The following is a 23,192-nucleotide window of genomic DNA, read 5'->3' as shown; positions in this document are numbered from 1 at the left end:
TTCCACAATAGTTTTGAAAACAAATGAAAAATGGTTGCACATATTATTTAGCAGAGATATTTCTGCCACCTTTATAGTAAATCTCATTTTTGTGCTCACTTATATATACGGAAAGGAAACCAGTAGTTCTACCTAAAAAATGTTTTAGAAAGCAGTAGTGCATGGCATCCTCTACTGCAGGTATTGAGCCTAAGCTAGGCGTTCAGGGTAATTCTGTGCATCAGAGTGGATCTTTGCAGAAACTCCTCTCCATCCCACCCTCATCCAGAGGGCCTGTCACTCTCTGCTGAATATAAAGGGAACTCAACCTGCCAGCTTAGACCAGATGTCTGACTTCTAGGTAGCTAAAGTTAAGTGAGATAGTCCCACGGATAGTAGGTGGAATAAATACGTCTGAGATATAGATGCTGAAGTTCTACAGCGAGGTAGAAGCAAGTAGAGTGGGCTTGTGTAGGCAAGTATATCATTTATTCCAGATGGTGTTTTGCTTCACTACAAGCTGCAGACTCTCTTAAAGACTCTTCTGTGTCCCTCAACATAGAATCTGAACAATTTGTAACTGATGTATTTGTAAAATTTGTGAGACATCACTAGCAGAAGAATGTATGGTCAATGTCATAAAGTACTTGTCTTGGCAGGGCAGAAGATGAAGGAGGAGAAATTGGTGTGGCTGCATTAATAGTGAGAGAACTCAGAAACAGCAAGCTGCAGCACAGGAACGCAGCTGGGGAGCCCCTGAAGGAAGCAGTTAACTGTACTAACTGGCCACAAATGCAGCTGCGTCTGGGGCCAGCTGATACTCAAGAACAACCTCTAGTGAACACATGGGATGTTCTGGAGAAAAATCCAAGTGTTTTGAACACAGACTTTCTGTAGAAATCATTTCATCAACGCCTACAATAATTTGACTCAAAAGTGTGCATTTGTAGAAGGTGCCTGGGGAGCTTTTTAATTTGTTTTTCTCTTTAGACAAAATTCTTTACCCAAAACCATAAACAAGGAGTTTAAGAAGGCAGAAACAGAACTAGAATATGCATGCACATGGATACACACACACACACAAGCATTTGTCCAGACAATGTGATGTGCCTAAGTCTACGTGTGCCCAAACATGATTCCAAAACACAGTGTGCAGAAAAATCATCTGGTTTGGAAATAATCTCAAATGCAAATTGACTGAATTCCCCTAGACAGCCTTAGCTATAACAAGAACTTACCAGTCTGTGACATGAAAATTTCTGCTGAAATCAGAGGTGCTTGCTGACCTGTATGTTATAAGTCACTTCACTTCTTTCACTTCTTTTGCTTCAGTTTCTTTGCCCATTTTTTTTTTTTTCTTAGACCCTTAGACTCCAGATTAACCCTTGGATTAGACTTTATCTTGTCCATTTATACTAGTATTAGCATAGTAGAAAATATAAGTAATAAGACAATTTAATTTATGTGTGAAATTACATAATTGCAGACCTACACAATCCAACTACTTTAGATTTTGTTTATTATTAAAATGTGAATAGAACTTTAATTATCACATCTTTTTTTTTGAAAGAATCAACAGTAGAGATTCCTACTCTTATTTCTGGCAAATAAGGAATGAATATGACTTGACTTCCTTACCCCCAAAAGCACAATGTGAAGAATACTCTCTGCAGTGTGATGTTCCTAATAAGTTGCATGTGTCTTCTGGCTGCCTTTATCAATGTGACTGTTGAAAACACTGGGTTATGTCCTTTTCCTGGCTCATCCAAAAGGAAGCAAAACAGAACATTAAAGGTCCATGGTGCTGTAGTGTGGTTTTATTTGTCATAGGAATTGTATATCATGTACAACTGTGAAGCAATATTGCTCTGTTCCTTTAAAAAAAAAAAAAAAAAAAAAGCAGGGATGACTCCATTGTATGACTAATAGCAGAGTTCTGAGGAGATACTTCAAACTCAATTTATAAAAGCTTTGCTCAAAAGGTGGCATAAAAGTTGAAAAAGATAAAAGAAACAGTATTTTAAATGGAAATAAAAGAAGAGGTGCTTTTGATACATATAAAAGAATAACAACAATTTCTGAAACACAATAATTCTAACCAAGTAAATGTAGTTTAATGGCTATCGATAATAACAGATAGCATGCAGCTATGGAGCTAGTCATATTAAATCGATCAAAATAACTCCCTAACAGTCACTTCTGTGTGTGATAACCAGAAGGTAAATAGAATTAAAGTAGAGATAAAGATTTAAATAAGGTTAAAGAAAAAGAGGAGACAAAATAACATTAATGATGAAGTAAAATAAAAAAAAAAAAAAAAAAAAAAGCTAAATATGATAAGGAGGGTTGTTTTGTCCCTGTTTTACATATTGGCCTTTTGAGTGAGTAAAATTAAAAATAATAATAATAATAATGCAGTAATAACATTTGGTAGCCTTACCTTATAGGTAAGTTGTGGAGATTCATTAAGCAATTTTCCTATGGTAGATGAAGATTGAAAATACTGTGCAAGCACGAATTTTATACCACTGATAAAGCAGCTCAAATAAAACTACTGTATCCAAGAAGAAATAAAAGCCACATGACATTACACAAAAGGGCAAGGTGAGATTTAAGAAAAAAAGAAAAATGGGAAAAGAGGAATAGCAGATTACAAGGTTTAAATAAAGAAAAAAAAAAGAGCTTTAAGCAGAATATAAATTAAAAAAAAGTCACATACTCAAAAAATATAAGGAAGGAAAAAAGGAAGAGGTACTAATGTCACAGTCTGAGATTTATTCACTGAACTGAAGTGTCCCAGTCAGGATCCTAAGCTGGAATCCAGTCAGCCAAGCTTGCAGCCTTAAATTATCAGTCACCCACTGAAGCAGTCCTTCTGAAATAAATGAGCAAGCTGTCTAACTGTGAACAGACAGGAGTAAATGCCTCTTCTAGAGGAAGAGCCAATCTGCCAAGGTCCATTTAAAATTTCAGCTGAAGCTTCATGCTTGAGGTGGGGGGCTGCTTTCTCTCATAGTTTCCTAATTTAGCATGTCAATGAAGTGTCTGTAGCCTAAAGGCTTCAAGTCTGCAGCCTGAAATTAAATAATGTAGTTACTTTCCTCTTAAATAATTAAATTAACAAACTGTGCAGGTGCAGTGTGCAAACAAAATATTACAGTTTTCCACAGTGTTAGTGCCCTGCTTCCAGGAAAATGAAATCATGCCATGTGAGTATGTGAGTGCTTTTGTTGCCAGTGTATGAAGTCCAGCATGAGATAAAGTAGTACTAGGATGTTATTAAAGATTTTTGGTCCTAGTCATTGTGGTCCACATCTTAAACAACACTGACTAAATAATAGAAGAGCTAAAGAGGTATGGTGCTTGCATTTCTACAGTCTCACAAAACAGAAGGCAAAGGGAGAATTTCACTAGCTGTCTATTAATAATCTGAACTGCTATGCATCACCAAAGGAGGGACTTCTGCCTATATAAAGAGAAAATCTGCTTGAACTCAGATCCACCAGTGAGGGGACATGGAAGAAAACTGTGTGAACCAGCACAACATCCTCTGCAACTCTGCAGACCAAAACATAGAGGTTGTGTAATGAATGTACTTGTACTCCAAGTAAAACAGAGCACAAAAGATTAAGCCTTCATGAGTTTCCTCATTTCCAAATAATTACTTATTTTCTTAAATTGATTTATCTTAGTATGGACTCATGTTGGCAAGTCCTTATTAAATCCCTGTGTATGTTAACTAAATCTCCACAGACAACAGAACTCTTCTGTTTGACTGTTTCTGCAGCATGTTCCCATAAAAAGAATGCATGAGATTGTTAATGTGACAGTCCTTCGAGGCAAAGTCTATTTCATCAGTCGAGAAGAAATCTTTGTGGAATACTACTAGAAGAGATGAATGCATTTCAATTTTACGAGACTTTCATTATGAAAGGAATTTGAATAATTTAATTTGAAAGCATGTTCTCAAGCGATTTTTTTAAATAGTTTTTAATTTTTTTTTGCTTTTTAGTGTTGATTGTGCCCTGTGAGAAGTCTGAAAATAATTTTTCCCTATAGACTTTTTTCCCATATGACAAATTTTATTTATTTTTTTCCTCCTGTTATTTCAATGCAGTTGAAGTGATTATGATGACTTTTATTTAATCACAGTATCTCAAACTTATGTGTATAGCACCTTATGTTGCCAAAATTCATTTTCTCTGAGAACAGCCAAAATAAAAGCATCATTTTAGTAATAGCTGGTTGCCATGACTCCTACAGCAGAATCATGAAAAAAATGATGTCTCCAATGTTTACACAAATAGTGCCTACTATTAGTATTGCTTTATGCTAAAGGAGGTAAGAGAGGAGTTTGTCCCCCTTGTAACCATCTGGAAACACTATATTTAATGGCTTTGGCTTAACATGACAGCAGTAGATTTCTGGCTGTACTATAGCACTAACACATTCAGTGAGGAACAGATAATGTGATATTATTGTGCTTTTCTTGTCAATTAAGCCCAAGGTTTACTCAGGATCATCCAGCAACCAATGCTCTGCAATGATGAATGTTGAAAAAAAGATTATTCACCCCAGTTCAGTCTCTGAGGAATCTGTGCAACAGTTGCTGACACTGATTTTATACTGTAACATATTCAACAACAGTATTTGCTGTTGTTTTTCCCTTCCCTTCCCTTTTCTCCGTCCACCTCCCTTTTCCCCATTTCCATTAATTTGCTTGGTAAGGGATTTATATTTCATGTTGGATATGTGTTTCATCTGCTCCAGAGTGATGAGATGATCTATACCTCTTCTGTTGAGTCCCAGTGAAGGAATGGTTTTTGAGAGCCCATCGGAGAAGGCTGTAGTAGGAGAGGCTCCAGGACAGACAAAAGGATCTCAAAAAACAAAAAACAAGAAAGACACGATGTAACTTCTGAATGTTACAGTGCTCCTTTGTTAGTTTAGCAGTCTATGGAACAAGTAGTCTATGGAACAAGTAGTTTAATGTCTTCTACTGAGAAAAAAAAAAAAAAAAAAAAAGAGGTAGTCTTGACAGATAGACTAGTTATAAGAACTCAAACTGCATCCACAAACTGGCATCTGGGAAGCCAGTAAAATAGAAATTATTGCAGCAACAATTCCACCTAGTGCCTAGATGTGCTGGATTAACGATTCATCACTCAATGTATACTTGAAATGGACATCAGACCTAATAATTTTCTCAGTCTGCACAGAGAGTATAGATTAAATTTTGTGTGCTGTGAAACTCTGAAAAGTCACACCTGTACCACCAGTACACCTTCAAGTCACACCTATGGTGGTATGAAGTCACACCTTCATACCACCACACTGCTCTCTCACTTCCCTTCCTCAGAAGGCCAGTAGGAAAAAACAATGGAAAAGGGCTCAAGAGTTGAGATAAGGACAAAGAGAACACTCGCCAGTAATTGTCATGGGCACACCAGACTCAGTGTAGCAAGATTAATGTAATTTATTGGTTACTTCTAACAGACTAGAGCACTGAGAATTAAAAGTGAATTAAAAACACCTTCCCCCACCATCCACCCTCTCCCCGCTGCCCCTCTCGAGCAGCACAGGGGAATGGGGGCTGCAGTCAGTCCATGACCTTCCATCCCTGCTGCTCCTTCACAGTCCCTCTCTGCCCCTGCTCCCCGTGGGGTCCCTCCCACGGGATGCCATCCTTTCCGAACTGAGCCTGCGGAGGCTGCCCACAGGCTGCAGCTCTTCAGGAACTGCTCCCACACGGCTCTGTCCCATGGGGTCCATCCCCCAGGAGCAAACTGCTCCAGCACGGGTCCCCCACGGGTGTGTGGCAGCTCCCCCCAGAACTCCTGCTCCTGTGTGGGCTCCTCTCCATGGTCTGCAGCTCCAGCCCGGGGCCTGCTCCTGCGGGGGCTCTCCATGGGCCACAGCCTCCTCCAGGCCACATCCACCTGCTCCACTGGGGGCTCCTCCACCCATGGGGGTGCTGCAGCGTGGAGATCTGCTCCATGTGGGACCCATGGGCTGCAGGGGGACAGCCTGCTCCACCAGAAGCCTCTCCACTGACTGCAGGGGAACTTGTGCTGCGTGCTGGAGCACCTCCTGCCCTCCTGCTGCACTCACCTTGGGGCTCCAGGGCTGCTTCTCTATCAGCTATAACCCCTCTCTTCCAGCTGCTGTAGCACAGCAGATTTCCCCTTCCTTCAATCTGCTCTCCCAGAGGCCCACCCAACATCGCTTATGGCTCAGCTCTGGCCAGCAGTGGGTCCCTTTTGGAGCCAGCTGGAGTTGGCTCTGATCTGATCTAAGGCAGTTTCTGGGCTGTGCTGACAGTGGCCACCCCTGCAAAAAAGGCAGGGGCCACTCTGCCCTTGTAGGAGTGGCCTTTGTAGAAAATCTTTGTAGAAAATCTACAAAAATCTTGTCATGTAAACCCAATACAAGAGGTTTTAAAAGTGAGTCGGATTTTGGAAAATTCATGTCACTGAATAATAACTGAAATCCACTTCCACATTTTAAAACAAATTTGTCTTAAAAAAAAAAAAAAAAAAAAAAGTCTTTTTTCCTCATAGAACTCAAAAGTATGTACATAAGTTTTTTCAAGGAACCCATTTCTTCTTTATAGGCAAAAACAAATGAGACAGCTCTTTAATTAATTATTTTACTGCATTCAGTAGATCTCACAATATTAGAGCCATTAGAGCAATGTAAATAACAGGAGTTTATAATTAATTATAATGTATTTCAGATCTGGGAACCCAGGAGCATGACACTTCCACTTTTTAACAACATTCGATCAGAGGTGTATTTGTGGTTTGAAAACATTTCCATCCCAGCTTACTTTGATTTAATAAATTTATACATTTATGCAGTGTGCCATAGAATGACACGAAGATGTGTTAATCCACACAGTCTGTTCCAAGTCTCTTAATTATTCAATTTTATTGTTAATGTCTGAAATCTGCATAAATTCATCTTGCAGTATAAATCTACAACATTTGGTAATGCCCTTAGAATTTCTTCTGATCTATAAATGTTTTCAGCTAGAAGAAACCTTGGCAATCTCTTTCTTTAAATCTTTAAAATGAGCTTCATTAAAATGAAAGTTTTCAAGGATTTATATCCTGCAGGTTTCCTTTTTGCTACATCCATAGCTCTTAGGACAATGCTTTATATTCAGATCTATGCCCATGGGTATTGGTTTGTGAATGTTGTAACCTTGATTACCCCATTATGGTCTCAGTGATAGACCTTTTTGCCCTAAGAGAAATTATGTTGTGGAAATGGCTCGGAAGTATACAGAATGATTGTTAAGGCTGATGAAGTATAACACCAAAATCCCACAAGCCAAGACTTTTTACCAGAGGCTCTCATGCCTTGGAGAGAGCAACAAAGAAGACAGTGCATTAAACAGTTTTGCCAGCTTCCCAGAAACTTTCCCTTAGAGACTTAGAAGCCATTTTACTTTAGGTACAAGAAGTCAGTTGTCCAGTTGTCAGTACCCTCATCTATGCTATTTGATTTACTCCTGAGCCTGTTACCTCTTTCTTTCTTCATACTTGAATGTAAATTAAAAATAAATATAATAATAATAATAATAATAATAATAATAATATATATATATATATATATATATATTAAAAAAAAAAAGAGTGGGAAAGAAAAAGAAAGAACTAAGCACAGATGTGTTGCTTACCATCCCAAACTGTATCTAATAGCTTTGCATTCTTGGCTTTGTATTTTCCTGGTTTCTTATGTCAAACTTGTCCTCCAATACCAGCAACTCCTACATATACAATTGTGTCCCATAGGACATACTCAGTTTGGCAAGTTTCTCCCTTGTCTAAGTATTTGTTGGATTTCTTACCTTTGTCTGCAATATCCATACGACAAGAAGCCAATGGCTATAGTAGTAATTTTGAAGATGATTTTGACATAAAGCCTACAAAATTTCAGCCACCTTAAGTGAGAGTTTTACAAAAAGACAAAAGTGGGGATTACAAAAATATTTATGAAAATCTTTTTTTTTTATTTTATTTTCTTTTTTTTTTTTTTTTTTTTTTTTTTTTTTCCTTTTCTTTCTCATGGTTTCTGCATTATACCTGTGTTTTTCTGTGGATTTACATTCTCTTCTCTGGTGACTTGCAGCCATAGAAGGAGAAGAGTCCACTTGATGTCTTCCTTCCTTCCAGTACAGTACCTAACCCCCATTTTTGCCATTCTGGGACATCACTCTTAAGTGTGGAAAGAAAGAAACAATATTATGAAGAACACAAAACCCTTCACTTCTTTGTTTATTGCAATTACTTTGTTCAGTGTTTTTCCCCTTCCCTTTCTTCCACGTGTCCTATATCTCTTCTTACCGTTAGATTTGATCCTGGCAGAAGAAGCAACAGAAAAAAAATACTAATAAAAATAAAAAATGAAGTGACTTTTGCCACCTTCTGCTGCTGTGAAATAATTGTCTACAGGAAGGAAAGAGGAAAAAAATGCCTGCAAGGGAATTTATTGGTAGGGGAGTCTTCCTGAACCTTTCTTCTACTTTAGACAAAAAAAACTTTTACCCATAAAGGTGCGAACTCTCCACTCTAGGTTTATGGAGCCCAAAATCAAAAGGTTTTAAGGAGACAGAAATTATGATTTTTTTTTTTTTTTTTTTTTTTTTTTTTTTGTTATTTTTTCTTGGAATTATTCTTCTCTCACTGAAATAGGCCAACTCATTCCTGACTGGATGGACTGTGACACTTGCAGATTTGAAGAACTTCTAAAATCACTTTCCCAAGTGTAAGCCAACATCAAGGCAACATGTTTTCAAGTTAGTTACAGTATCAAAAAGTTTCCCAACAAGACTCTGTTAATGCTGTTTTCCAGATGGGATGGAATTTCTTGAAATCTCTGTTCTTTTTGTGCCACTAATCTTACCTCATGACTCAGAGACTGAAAGCCATAAATAACGTTGATAATCCACTGTAGTCTCTTATCAGTCTTAGCAGTGCCTGTCCTCTAATGAAACACATTATATGCTTTGTAGAAGAGATCCCATGATTATGATGAGAAAGTGTGCTGTTTTCCTGGGACAAGTATCAGAGACATTAGGAAGGCTCTGCCACAACTCATTAAACTGGAGAAATACTATCTTCTCGTAGTCATTGAGGTTAGATCCCGGGAAGCTGCTATTAGAAAAATGAAGAATATTAAAAAGGACCTTGCATCCCTGGGGAGGTTGTTGAGGGGATTGGGAGTGCAGGTAGTGTTCTCCTCTGTCCTCCCGCTGGGTGACTGGGATGCAGATAGAAGGAGCAGAACAAGACAGGTAAATGACTGGCTGAGGGGGTGGTGTCCTGACCAGGGATTTGGGTATTTTGATCTTGGGCCATCCTTTGAGAGGCTGGGTATGTGGGCTATGGACAAACACCAACTGAGCAAGTGGGGCACAAGTGTGTTGGGGAGCAAGCTCTCTGGGCTGATTACCAGGGCTTTAAACTAGGTTTGATGGGGGAAGGGAGGGGAGCTAAAGGTGACAGAGAAGGGCTGGGGGAAGTTGTCACTGCTGTCACTCTTGAAGACAGGGAAAAACTTCTGAGCTCTCCCATAGGATTGTTTGAGGGCTCCTCAGAGAAGGTAGCATTCCCGATCACCCGGGCAATATCTTCTTCTTGCATCCCCCCAGAGGTAACTGCACCTGCTACTTCCCTAAAGTGCCTGTACACCAATGCACGGAGCATGGGAAATAAACAGGATGAGCTCGAGATCTGTGTTTGGTCGCGGGGCCATGATCTCATTGCGATCACTGAGATGGGGTGGGACAGCTCGCATGACTGGAACGCAGTCATGGAGGGCTATGTCCTCTTTAGGAAAGACAGGCTGGGGAAGCGAGGGGGTGGGGTTGCCTTTTATGTGAGGGAGCAATTAGAGTGTACCCAGCTCCAACTGGGGGACAGTGAAGGACAAGTGGAGAGCTTGTGGGTAAGAATTAAGGGGTGGGCTGGTATGGGAGACACGGTGGTGAGGATCTACTACAGGTCTCCACATCAGGAGGAGGAAGTCAATGAGGCCTTCTACGAGCATCTGCTAGTAGCCTCACGATCACGAGCGCTGGTCCTCATGGGGGACTTCAGTTACCCAGACATCTGCTGGGTAAGCAACTCAGCCAGGCACAAGCAGTCCAAACAGTTCCTACAATGCATTGAGGACAATTTTCTGACGCAGGTGGTGGAGGAGCCGATGAGGCGGGGGGTGCTCCTGGACCTTGTTCTTACCAACAGAAATGGCCTTGTTAGGGATGTGAAGGTTGGGGGCAGCTTGGGATGCAGCGACCATGAGATGGTGGAGTTCCACATGGAACTAGGCAAAGGAAGTAAGGCTAAAAGCAGGATTGCTACCCTGGACTTTCGAAGAGCAAACTTTGACCTCTTCCAGGACCTGCTTAGGAGTATCTCATGGGATAGGTTGCTAGAAGGCAAGGGTGCTTGTGAGAGCTGGGCTACCTTTAAGCAGCACTTCTTCCATGCTCAGGATCGGTGCATCCCGAGGAATAGGAAATTGGGGAAGAGGGGCAGGAAATCCACATGGATGAGCAAGGAGCTCATCAATAAGATCAAAAGAAAGAGGATGGTCTATGAAATGTGGAAAAAGGGCCTGTCCTCTTGGGAGGAGTATAGATGTGTTGTCAGAGCCTGCAGGGACACGATGAGGAAGGCTAAAGCCCACCTAGAGATGAGACTTGCAAAAGTGATAAAGGATAATAAGAAGGTTTTTTTCAAGTACATAAACAACAAGAGGAAGACTAGGGATAATGTGGGTCCCTTGCTGAATGAGGGGGGGTGTCCTGGTCACAGGAGACACTGAGAAGGCAGAGATACTGAATGCTTTCTTTGCTTCAGTCTTTGCTTCAAGGACACTCCCCTGGGACTCCTCACCCCTGGCAATAGGACAAAGGGTCTGGAAGTGGAGGGCTCCCCCCTGGTGGACGTGGGACTGGTTCGGGAGCATCTGAGTTGGCTCAACACACACAAATCCATGGGTCCCGATGGGATGCATCTGCGTGTGCTAAGGGAGCTGGCAGATGTTATTGCTAAACCGCTCTCTATTATCTTTGAAAGGTCCTGGAGAATGGGTGAGGTGCTAAAGACAGAAGCCAATGTCACTCCTGTCTTCTAGAATGGCAGAAAGGAGGATCTGGGAAACTACAGGCCAGTCAGTCTCACCTCTGTCCCTGGAAAGGTATTGGAGCAGCTTGTTCTGGATGCCATCTCCAAGCAATTGGAAGAGAAGGAGGTTATGAGGAGTAGTCAGCATGGATTCACCAAGGGGAAGTCGTGCTTGACCAACCTCGTTGCCTTCTATTATGGTGTCACCAGCTGGGTAGATGGGGGGAGAGCGGTGGATGTCATCTACCTTGACTTTAGCAAGGCTTTCGATACTGTCTCCCATGACATCCTACTAGCAAGAAAGTGTGGGATAGATGAGTGGACGGCAAGGTGGGTTGAGAACTGGCTGACTGGCTGAACTCAGAGGCTGGTGATCAGCGGAGCAGTGTCTGGCTGGAGGCCTGTGACTAGCGGTGTTCCCCAGGGGTCGGTGCTGGGTCTGGTCTTGTTCAACATCTTCATCGATGACCTTGATGAGGGAATAGCGTCTGCCCTCAGCAAGTACACCGATGACACAAAGCTGGGAGGAGTAGCTGACATGACAGAAGGTTGTGCTGCCATTCAGGGAGAGCTGGACCGGCTGGAGAGATGGGCAGGAAGAAACCAAATGAGATTTAATACGATCAAGTGTAGAGTCCTGCACCTGGGAAGAAACAGCCGAAGTATCAGTACAGGCTGGGGGACGACCTGCTAGAGAGGAGCTCTGAGGAGAAGGACCTGGGGTTCCTGGTGGATGACAGGTTGACCATGAGCCAGCACTGTGCCCTTGAGGCCAAGAGGGCTAATGGGATCCTGGCATGCATTAAAAAGAGCATGGCCAGCAGGTCAAGAGAGGTGATCCTCCCCTTCTACTCTGCCCTGGTCAGACCTCACCTGGAGTACTGTGTCCAGTTCTTTCTTCTTTCTTCTGTGTCCAGAACTTTCGAGGTCCCTTCCAACCCCTACAGTTCTGTGATTCTGTGATTATTTTTGCTACTAAGCCTTCACTCCATGCTTACTTACATTGCAAGTCATTTTTCTGATTTATATCATAGAATAGGATTTAGAAATCCAGAGTTTGTATGTATTATATGATCTGTGTAGAATAAAAAGTTTAATTTTCAGAATCCACAGAATATTTCTCATGCAAGTCTAGCTGGTTTCTCTGTGAAAAACATAACGAATTTATGGCTCTATCTGTGTCACCTAACTTCAGGGTTAAATACATGAACTCACAAGTAGCTATCTAAGTTGCCCCTGTAGTCAAGAAAGATTTGTGTAAACATGGGTCCTTATTGTCACCTAAGATACCAAAGGACAACCAAGATACCTATAAATGGCTGGCAGATGGGACACAAGACTTGAAGGAGGCTTGAAGCCTCAGACGTAATAGCTGGAAACTGGGTAAGATACCTACACTGACAACACTGAAACGATCTTAGTGAAATCACTGACACTTGTACAGGCACCTACTATTAAACCTCTTTGAAGATGTCTCAGGTATCCTAGATGTATTTCAGATACCCATGTATGACAATGGAGTCAAGCCCTTTGAGCGTGTGTGGTAGTGATGTGTTCTCTGTTGGTACAACAGGATTGTTTTAACATCTGTAGGAGACAAAAGGATGTTTGCTTCTCTATTAGGCCTCTCATGGAGAATAATTAAGCAAATGGTAAGCTTTGTGTGTGTTAGTTAAAAAATTAAATTTACGGTGACTATGCATATAGTGTTGTACATTACAGTGCAAACCAGCTCTTCTGATTAATATGCTCAAAAGATAATTGTCATCTGTGCATTTTCTATGTGGCTATGATGTATAGACCTCAGTGAAGATGACAATAAAAATTGTGTGCCTACACAACTATGCTGGGAGTAGCTATTCTCTGACTTTTGTTAAGATCCGTGAGTAAAAACACAGTGAACATGCATGCACACACACGCACACACTTACACACATTCAGATGCACACACATTAGCACATTAGTAACATCCAACTAGGTATGGATTAATCACTATTTTACTTCTTTAATTCAATAAAGTTTTATGTATCTTCTTTTTTGTAATTCATATTGTGGAAAGGAGCAACTGTGTAAACAACAGACAGTGACAGAAGTAACTTTCACTTCACATGGAACTTGATAAATAATAGCACACTTTTTTAAAAGCTTGTGCCAAAGGAGGGAGTCCATTACATCCTCAGTTCATTCTGGGATAAAAAAAAAGAAAAAAAATCATTCCAGGGATACATATATATATGTATATATATATATATGTATGTATGTATATATATATATATATAACTATTTTGGGGGTAAAAAAAAAAAAGACTAAGGAAGAAAAACATTAACTTTCTGCACTAGCTGGTGAGATGCTCATAAAAAAGACTAACTATCTATTGACCCTGTGCTCTCAGAGCTGCAAAAAGTCTGTACATAATAGAATTGCATTATAAAAGCTATTATTGTTATGAAAAAGCTCTTTATAAGTGCATAAATAATTTAAATTACTAGCTCTGTCTTAGGATAATGAATATTCATATCTTCATTAGCACTAAAGCTGGACAAAGTGAAAATATGTATTTGGTTCTTTAAAATACACAATCAAAGGATATCTATCAAAATATATAATCCAAAGGATTTTTTAAGTTCTTTTAGGTCATGGAGAAGTTCAGCTCTGTGAACCTAAAGTGGATGGAGTCTCTTAAATGGGAGCTATATAAGATCTTGAAGGAACCTAAGTAAGACAAGTGTCATTCAAGAAAACCAGATACAGATCTCCACCAGAGGGATCACAGAATAAGAGAACTGAAGGGGTTGGAAGGGACCTCGAAAGTTCATCGGGTCCAACACCCTGCCAAAGCAGGTTCCTCAGAGCAGGCTGCCCAGGTAGACATCCAGACAGGCCTTGAATATCTCCAAAGAAGGAGACTCCACAACATCCCTAGGCAACCTGTTCCAGTGCTCCGTCACCCTGACCATGAAGAAGTTCTTTCTCATGTTGGTGTGGAACTTCGTGTGCTCCATCTTGTGACCATTGCCCCTTGCCCTGTCCCTGCAAACCACCAAAAAGAGGTTGGCCAAATCCCTCTGTCTCCCACACCTCAGGTATTTATACACATTGATGAGATCCCCTCTCAGTATTTTTTTGTCCAGGCTGAACAGACACAGGTCTCTCATCCTTTCCTCATAGGGAAGATGCTCCAGGCCTGGTATCATCTTTGTGGCCCTCCGCTGGACTCTTTCCAGGAGATCCCTGTCTTTCTTGTACCAGGGAGCCCAGAACTGGACACAGTACTCCAGGTGAGGTCTGACCAGGGCAGAGTAGAAAGGGAGGATCAACTAAGCTTATTTAGTCTGTTTTAGGGTATGTTTTCTGTTCTAAGGTTGTCTGGCTTTACTCTTTCTTCTTGGCAAAAGAAAATTTACCATGATGAATAACTGAATTTCTTCCTGGAGGTGCCTACAGACACTGTACTTTGCTGCAGACATTGCCATTGCATGCCATTCTGTGTCATTGCAAGGGTGTCAGGGTGACACGATATTTAAGGAACATCAAAATAGAATTATACCCAGAAGGGCTGGTCACTAAGACCCTGTCTAGATTGAATGGCTGGGGCACCCCACAGTGAGTCCCTGGTCCCCTCCATATACTGTCCCTGTAGGGATCACAGCTGATTAATGTGCCCACAAGAATTTCAAATGCATGGGTATCTGGCTCACAGGTAACTTCTGTCTGGATAAGGGATAGGACTTAGGCAGGCGGGATTCCTCAGGACCTGGTCCTTGTCCTCCTGCACCAGATCACTGGCAGCCCAGCAGTCCCTGAGGCTTTTATACTGTTCTGTATATAAATAAGGAACTAGCCTTTCCCAAGCTATCAATATTGCATTATATGCAAGCAAACGGATCCTATTCTGTTACGTACAAGATACCATCATGGAAATTATGAGTATATGTTTATAAAAAGAGGGTTTACCAATAATGTCCCTTACATTCACTGAGTAAAATATGGTTGTAAATTTATAAGGGATATCTCTTCCTATTACTTGCTTTAGAATAAAACAGGCTACTGGTCCTCTGCTTTTAGAAAATGTGGGTTACTATGCAGAGAGTTCAGCTGATTTGCTATATGGATTATATTGATTCTGCACCTTTAACAGGCTGGCTTAATTTGATGAGGGATAAATAGTCTAATTAATTAGTGACTGTTTCTATCCATAAAACTAAAAGATTGGTTTCAGATCACCAGAGACTTCAGTGCTTTGGAAGGACTTACACAGAATTTAAGTACTAATGTGCTATTTCAACTCTCTACAACTCAGGGTGTCTTAGTGCAACTAATTAGAAGTGTATCTTTAGAAGTGTGAGAAGTGTCTCAGGACAAAGACCTCTGATGTCTCACCTTTACAAAATGCAAAAAAGCCAATGGGAAAGGACCCTGAACCTGAGACCTCTCCTACCTGTGGAACTGTCCCTGCAAGTGAAACACAAAGGCAGGCTCCTCCTCTGGCATGTTCTTTCTCTAGTCTCACACATCTGTGTCCACAAGAAAGCCTGGTGTCATCATGGAAAAAGAGTGGCCCTATGTCCTTTGCTGAGAATATGATCATTATAGACATTTACCTGTACTTCTCCCTTAAAATAAAGAAACAGTTCTCCACCAATGTTTCATCAAAACTGATATATTGCTTCAGAAATTTTTTGGTTGAGATGAACTGAAATTTTCCAGAAAAAAAAAAAATAAGAATAATAATAATAAAAAAAATTGCTGTAAGTTTCTCACCTTGCTCTAATAGCAATATTGTATAAAGTACAAAACTACAGGGCAAATGCCTGCTACAGGAAGATTAATATCTATGTATACTCTCCAGCTCTTGGTCCTATGTAGCTTTAAATGTCTTGGAAAACAGATTTCCTACAGTTGTCTTTGAAATTGCTCCTGCCTTACAGACCTCACTCATTTTCAGCTCCTCATTTTAAAATTTATCTTTTCTTAATTTCATCCCATTACTTAATTTGTAACCATTACATAGGTTCATAGCTGATGGTTAGAATGTCAATGCAATATCACGCTGATAAGACTGACAGTATCAGGGCACATTCCTCCTTTCTGAATGTCTTCCTCTACCCTTAGTAAAAATTAATTTATTGCTGATTGGGGTTGTCAGGCGCTGCATCAATGCCACACAGCTACATCATGTTTTGACTCCTGGCCGGCTTGGCTTATTAAAGCTTTTTAAAAACTTGGCATCAGCCTTTACTGGGGCTGTGAACTGCTCTGTTATAGCAAAACAATCTTTCTGTCAATTCCGTTGATTTTAGAATGAGACTGGTCTGATCAGACCTTTCACATATGGAGGTACACAGCTGGTTCTGTTGCTTTCAAATGGATCCAGAAATATGCCCACTGGGGCTTCATGGAGCTGAAGGGAAAATGTTATCTCACAAAACAATTTTCCATTCTGAGGTGAGATATATCAGCTAGTAATGACAGCTCTGTAGAAACAAGTCAGGTAAAATATGTTACAAAGATTTTCAGCATATTCATATTTAATTACAGTGGAGTTTAAATACTGCATCCTTTGAAAAAAAAGAATAACAACCAAGGAATGAATGAATTCACCTTGTTTGTGAACCTTTGAAAGGAATTTGCTGCGGACTGATAAAAGAAGCTTAATCAATATTTTAGTTACTACAAATGCTTTTCCACTTTCTACTCTGAACACATAACAGATGATGCTGGATCTGCTCCCTGCTGCATTAATTGTAGGATTATGATTTAAGCACAGTAGTCTTATTTTCTACTGTTATGGTCACAGTGTAGGCTGAGGTGATTTTCGAAGGGAATAGATAAATGTGTGAGCATGTATACAGGTACTGGCAAGATGTGGAGATGATAAGGCTGTCTCCTGTACATCCTAATTTACTAACGTCTGAGTTTTAGCAGTGATTCTGGGCATCTGTAATTTGAAGAATTGCTAACATGATTCTCAACTTCACCATCTCTGCTGGTACACAATTTTCCATATCCATATGCTCTAACATATGGATTTTATTATTATTTTTTTTAATTTCATAAAAGAAAATATATTTATTCCAAGGTATAAGTGTGTGGACACACCTCTTACTGTTTAAATCCTTTAAAAAAGAATATATAGTCTCTCAGTACATTGAAGGAACATTAGTGAAAGTTATACTACAGTGCAGTAAATATGCATGTTACAAAGACAAACATGAATTCTACCACATAACTAGGGACCCCATCCTAGGGTTTAGCTTACACATACTTTGAGCAATTTCCCTTGAAGGAGAAGATTCTCATTGTTTAACTCCTACAGGATGAATGGCTTTCTTTAGTGTGGTTTGACAGATCCCACACTCTATTTCTTATTTGTAGCAGTGCAAGAAATGTTTTGAAGTCTAATACAGAGGTGGCAGGTGACATTAATGAACTCAGATACCACTATTTCAGAGAAGCATGACAGCTTAGACTACTTGACTTCCATAAGGAAGTCTTCCTCATAAAGCCAGGACCAGCCTAGCTCACCATTTTCTGACATATATTTTGGCTTTCTTCTTGGCCTTCTAGAGACATTTGTCCTTCATGTTGATATTGCTATCTCATTTTTGTAAGCAAAAGACCAGGAAAGGAAAACCCAACTTTAGAAGGGACTTGTCTAGAAGAGACTGGAGTGGAAAGGCGTATTTTTCAGGCACTCTGGCATCCCAGAACTTGCATAGAAGAGCAAGTTTCTTCTTGTTCTTGGAACTCTCCTTTTTGGTGTTTCAGGGCAGATTTAAGAGACTGAGGAGTTTCTTTTTCATGTGGATGACAGATGGATAGTGGCAAACAGGTTGTAATAGAAAAAAGACATGACAAATGAGGCAGCCAACTTTGTTCTCTACGACTCTCCTTAGCATCAAAAAGCATAGTAATTCAGAGACAGACAGTAATGTAGTTCCTATTATAACAGCAAAGAAAGTACATAACAAAAATATGGATCTGATTGGAGGCGGACAATTCCACTTGTTATATATGGAGTGGTAATTAGTGTTGAGAAGATGGATGATATTAATAAAGAAGGGGGAGATGTGGGAGTGTGGCCATGGTGGTGGGCAAGCCCCGTGGTTGATGATAACATCAGACTCTTAATGATGAGGCCATCAGGAATGTAAAAGAGTTTAGAGGGAACAAAGAAGGGTGATTCAGGAGACTCCATGCAGTTTCCAGTTTCTTGTTCTCCAGCCATTAAGGCATGGAAGTTTCTGGGTGTTTATTGTTTCTGTTATATGCAAAGTTGCTTGACCAATGAAAAGTTGTTTTGAAAAGAACTGCTGTGGGGTGAAGAGTATAAAAGGGGAGCCTGTCCTCAAGACAAAAAAAAAAAAAAAAAAAAAAAAAAAAGGCAACACAATGAAGTTATGTCATCAATAAAGAAGTAGAAAGAAGGAATGAAAAGGAACAGGCAAGCAGGATGGAGACCAGGATAGGAACAGGCACATTGATCGCCTCATGAAGATAGGTTCGGCCAAACTCAGCAAACCGCTCAAAGAAGCTTGTACTGAAAGTCGCTGGAAATGGCACACTGGAGCTGGAAAGAAGCTCAAGCTGAGAGAAGCGGACCCACGCACAAAACTGCCCCTCACTGGTAAGCAGTTGCGGGAATCATACATCCTTAGAAACAAAGACTGTCCTAGTAACCTTAAAACTTATTCTCCTTATTAACAATCAGACAGTTTATGATCCTGAAACATGGGACCAAATTGAGGTCAAGGTGTGGGACTCTGCAACTAAAAATGACAAGGTTGTGGTGGGATTGCTCAGCACCTGGCGAGCAATCTCTGAGGCCTTACAGAGCCATGTGGGGCCACAGTCAGAAACGTGTGGTTTGCCAGATAGTGAGGGAACTGCGGGCTCCTTTACTGATCTGACTGCTACGCCATCGGTCCGTCTGCTGCTACAGCCATAGAAGGCTTTTGCTGTTACGCCCCCTGGTGACCTGGACATGCCTTTTGACCCAGGCCCTGTTGGCCTTGAAAAGGAGATGGATATGCTTTTCTTCGATCCGGGAAGAACGAGATACATAAGGCCCAACGGCCGCATTGCTTGAAAACTTAAAGCAAGACATATTGTTCGAAAGGAATGGAAAATGGAGACTTGTTTGTAATCAAAAAAAGAAATGGAAAATGGAGACTGTTAAGTCATAGAACTTAAACGATTGTTTGTTACCTTTTCTGATTGTACATATGTATAGGCATACTCGGGTTTAGTATGTAAAAGCAATGTTCTATATGTTTAGAATGTTTTATATTCATGTGTGTGTGTTGGTAGAGCATAGACTCCCTGCACACCCCCATGGCCACACTCCCACATCTCCCCCTTCTTTATTGATATCAACCATCTTCTCGACACTAATTACCACTCCATATATAACAAAAGAATGCAAACTCATAACAACCCTGGCTGCATTAATTTGCATTTCTTGAAAATACTTGTTTCCTGTGCATTAAAATGAAAAATGAAATCTTTCAGTTTGGGAACACATGAATGCACAAGTGCCATGTGTATGTTGAGGCAAAAGAAGAGCGTTACTGGGTGAGATCTAACATTTGATTAGCACTAGTGAGGTTAGTACTCTGTTTCCAGCAGTAGCCAGTGGCAGCTACCTAAGGAAGAATACTGGGAAGGGACAGGATAATGACTGATAGTTATTGATAGTGATGCAGTGATAGTTCCCCAGATCTCTCTTACCTCCTCCAAAAGCTGATTGTTCCCAGGTGACATCAAGGGGATCTTGACATTTAGCAGCTCTTGGTGGATTTCTTTCTTTGCTTTGTCCATTTGCTTCTTAATCTTATCCAGAAGTGTGCATACACATCATGCAACAGAGGTTCACAGGGTAACCATTTTATGAAAAAGTTTATTATTTTATTTTATTTTATTTTATTTTATTTTATTTTATTTTATTTTATTTTATTTTATTTTATTTTATTTTATTTTATTTTATTTTATTTTATTTTATTTTATTTTATTATTTATTTATTTTGAATCTGCCACCTGCTGGCTTCAGTTGATGTCTCCTAGTTCTTGTATTGAAGAGTCCTATAAACAATCATTCCCTGTCAGATTTTCCAGTCTACTCATTATTTTCCAGATATTCTGGTATCCTTTTGGAAGTTTTCTGTTCTCTGTCTGTAGACATCTAGTACTTGGATGAAGACCATTTCATATCTTTTATCACTGTGTGTATTTTCCAATGTTGCTTTACTGTTTTGGGGTTCTTTTGAACAATGTATAAGCTGTACAATGAAAGAACACCCTGAAATATTGATTCATTTGTTTGTTCATTTATTTTGACTTTGTTCTATTTGTTATTTAGTTCTTGGCAAATCTGTAATATAAATATCTTTCTCCCCTGCACTGGCTTTGTATGGGTTAGTCACATGCATATACTATGGAGACAGTCTTTCTCACTCTGGAAAACCTTTTCCAATAGACATGATGTTTAATCAAAATATAATTTGGAAAAAATGTCCCAGTCCTATTTTTGAGAAGCTTGAAGAACACAATTCAGGGAATACAATCCAGGGGTTCTTTGGCTCTAATTCACTTTTTATGGATATGTGATTTTGCACAGGGAGTGGCAAGTCTGTCTTTTTAGTGTGACTGCTCTTCTGTCTTGCTTCCCCTGTACCTATATAGTGAAGAACACAGTCATTCTTTCTTTGTGGTAGACAAACTTACTTTATGCTTTAGACTTTGATTGGCAATAGTCTCTATAGCAGAATTTTGTCTAACCAAGTGTTCGGTGCTATATCTTAAAATTACTTATAGATGAATGTAAATTTGGACAAAGATCAAAACAAATGTTTAATTCTGTAAGCAAGTACTTAGACTCAGCAAAGTTGTTTGGAAATTCCTTCATGAATTCTTTAGTCAGCTGTTAGGAAATGATACCATCTAATATGAATGAATCAACTAAAACAACAAGCTGCAACAGTGCCACCAATATATAAAATGCTAGCATTTATTTCTAAACATAACTGAACAGTAACGTATATTTATATATTTATTTTAGAAACAACTTTTTTTTTTTTTTCCCACAAAATGTCAGTGATGAGTTTTAATTTTATTCAGAGAACATCCATAATGAGAGGTTAATTAAATTCTATGGACAGTGGATTGCAACTCCAGTTTATTTTGACTGGCAAGCTAGAAAATAGTCAAACTAGAAAAATGCTGACTAAAATTCAGTCAAGTGCCAACTCCACATTAAAGTTTTAGATGTAAAAACTTGCTTACTAAAGCTGGAGAAGGACAAATAAAACTCTTTTTACAAGATGCATCCTTCTTATTGCTCTCTAAATAACAATTTTGCATAGTTCACTATTGTGCCATTTTAAAGAATTAACATTTAAAGCATAAGAAAATGTTTTGCTTTCAGAACGAGGTACATATCTTTCCTCAGTGCTTGCAGAGAACAACAGATTTTTTATAAATTATTTACAAACCATTTATGAGCCGGGATTTGCAAGCCTCAAAGCAGTGAGTTATAAAATATCATTGAACAAATTCTTTTACATCCTTCTGTTATGTTCACACTACTGGATAGTACAGACAGACCAGTGAAGGGTGTTTTGTTTTTCATAATGCCCTTTAGTTCTTAGGAATTTGACCTAACTTCAGAATGAGAAAGTCAAGGGGTCACTGAAAAAAAATGTAAATGATGATTTTTTGCCCCTCTCACCTTATCTGTATGTTTATGACAGATATATGTTTATGATAGGCTAGATATATCTGGAAGGCTGTAGTTGATAGAAAATAAAAAGCGTATTCTTAAAAAAAAAAAAAAAAAAAAAGTGCTGATTTTAATTTCAAGATGGATTCATTCTGACAAAATGTACAAAAAGCTCTTTTCTCTTGAGCCACCATTATGTTCCAAGACTGCAATAAGGGCATGCAACTGGTTATTATTCCCTGTAGTGAGGAAATAGTCTGCAAAACATATATCAATATTTGAGCTCCATCTGCACACTCTGAAAATCTCAAAGGCATTTTTCAGAGCCACCAAACGAGCACTAAGAAGGTATTCTGACACAGCAGGAGTGGTGTCTGCTCATTACCTCTGAACATTGTCATGTAAGTGTTAAAACAACAACAAAAATTTTATTCATACCCAGGTTGCCATTGAAAAATCAATCCAAATATCATGGAAACATTAAAAACCTTAGACTGGAAGGAATCTCTGAGTCCTTCAAACTCCCATTCATGGTTTTGTTTTAAAATTAGATAGAGCTGATGAGACATTGGGCAAGTGTTGAATGTCTCCAAGAATGGAGATTCCCAGACTTCTCTTGGAACACTGTTCTAGCACTTCAGCAATCTTATTGTGCATACTTTTTTTCCATAAGTACATTTTTTAAATTTTGTTATAAAGTCCAAGAGTTGCCTCTGCCATTAGTTCTTCTCTACCCCACCCCCACTATCTGTTTTGTTCACTGAGCTTAAGAAACTTAACAAACCCAAGAAATCCAGTTTCCTCACCTTTTCCTTATTGCATGGAGACAACAGACTCCAGGTCCCAAGTTATCTTCCCAGTTCATAGTTCCCTCTGCTCTATTGGGACATTCAAAACTGGACACAACATTGCAGATGTGGTCTCACAAGTGCCAAATATAAGTGAATAATAACTTTCCTTGTCCTGCTGGTTACTCTCTAGACTATACAGTGCCTGATGTGCTTGGCCTTCATTGGCTGTAGGGAACACTGCTGTCTCATGTTCAATGTACTCTCTGCCAGGACTGCTGACTCATTTTCTTTGGAGCTGCTTTTTAGTCAATAAGTCTCCATCCTGAAATTGGTATTTGAATTTAAGTTCCTGTCAGCCCCATCTTTCATCCTTGAGGGCCCTCTGAGAGGCAACCCTCCCACCATTCCTCATTGTCTGGTGTTTGCAAATGTGCTGAGAATGTGCTACATCCCATTGTCCACCCTGTCAGTGAAGGTGTTATACAATACCAGTCCTTAGAAATTCCAGTCATTAATGGAAGCCAGTTGGTATTTGAACAATTGACCACTAAAAACCCTTTAAACTA

General features: G+C 39.7%; 1 long non-coding RNA gene across 2 annotated transcripts in view; it reads right to left on the bottom strand.

Annotated features, from left to right (window-relative positions):
- LOC116495145 overlaps nucleotides 1–22,776 on the bottom strand; it is a 35,662-nt gene extending 12,886 nt beyond the window's left edge. Inside the window, exon 1 of one of the 2 annotated variants that reach the window (XR_004253926.1) lies at nucleotides 22,642–22,776. This is a non-coding gene — a long non-coding RNA (uncharacterized LOC116495145). Of the gene's footprint in view, nucleotides 1–4,769; nucleotides 4,822–22,641 lie in introns of those variants that run through there. The other variant, XR_004253927.1, reaches the window with a different exon arrangement.
- Between the last annotated feature and the right edge of the window lie 416 nt (nucleotides 22,777–23,192).

This window comes from Aythya fuligula, chromosome 1 (genome assembly GCF_009819795.1).
Source record: "Aythya fuligula isolate bAytFul2 chromosome 1, bAytFul2.pri, whole genome shotgun sequence".
NCBI lineage: Eukaryota > Metazoa > Chordata > Aves > Anseriformes > Anatidae > Aythya > Aythya fuligula.
This window is presented reverse-complemented; position numbering and strand designations above follow the sequence as displayed.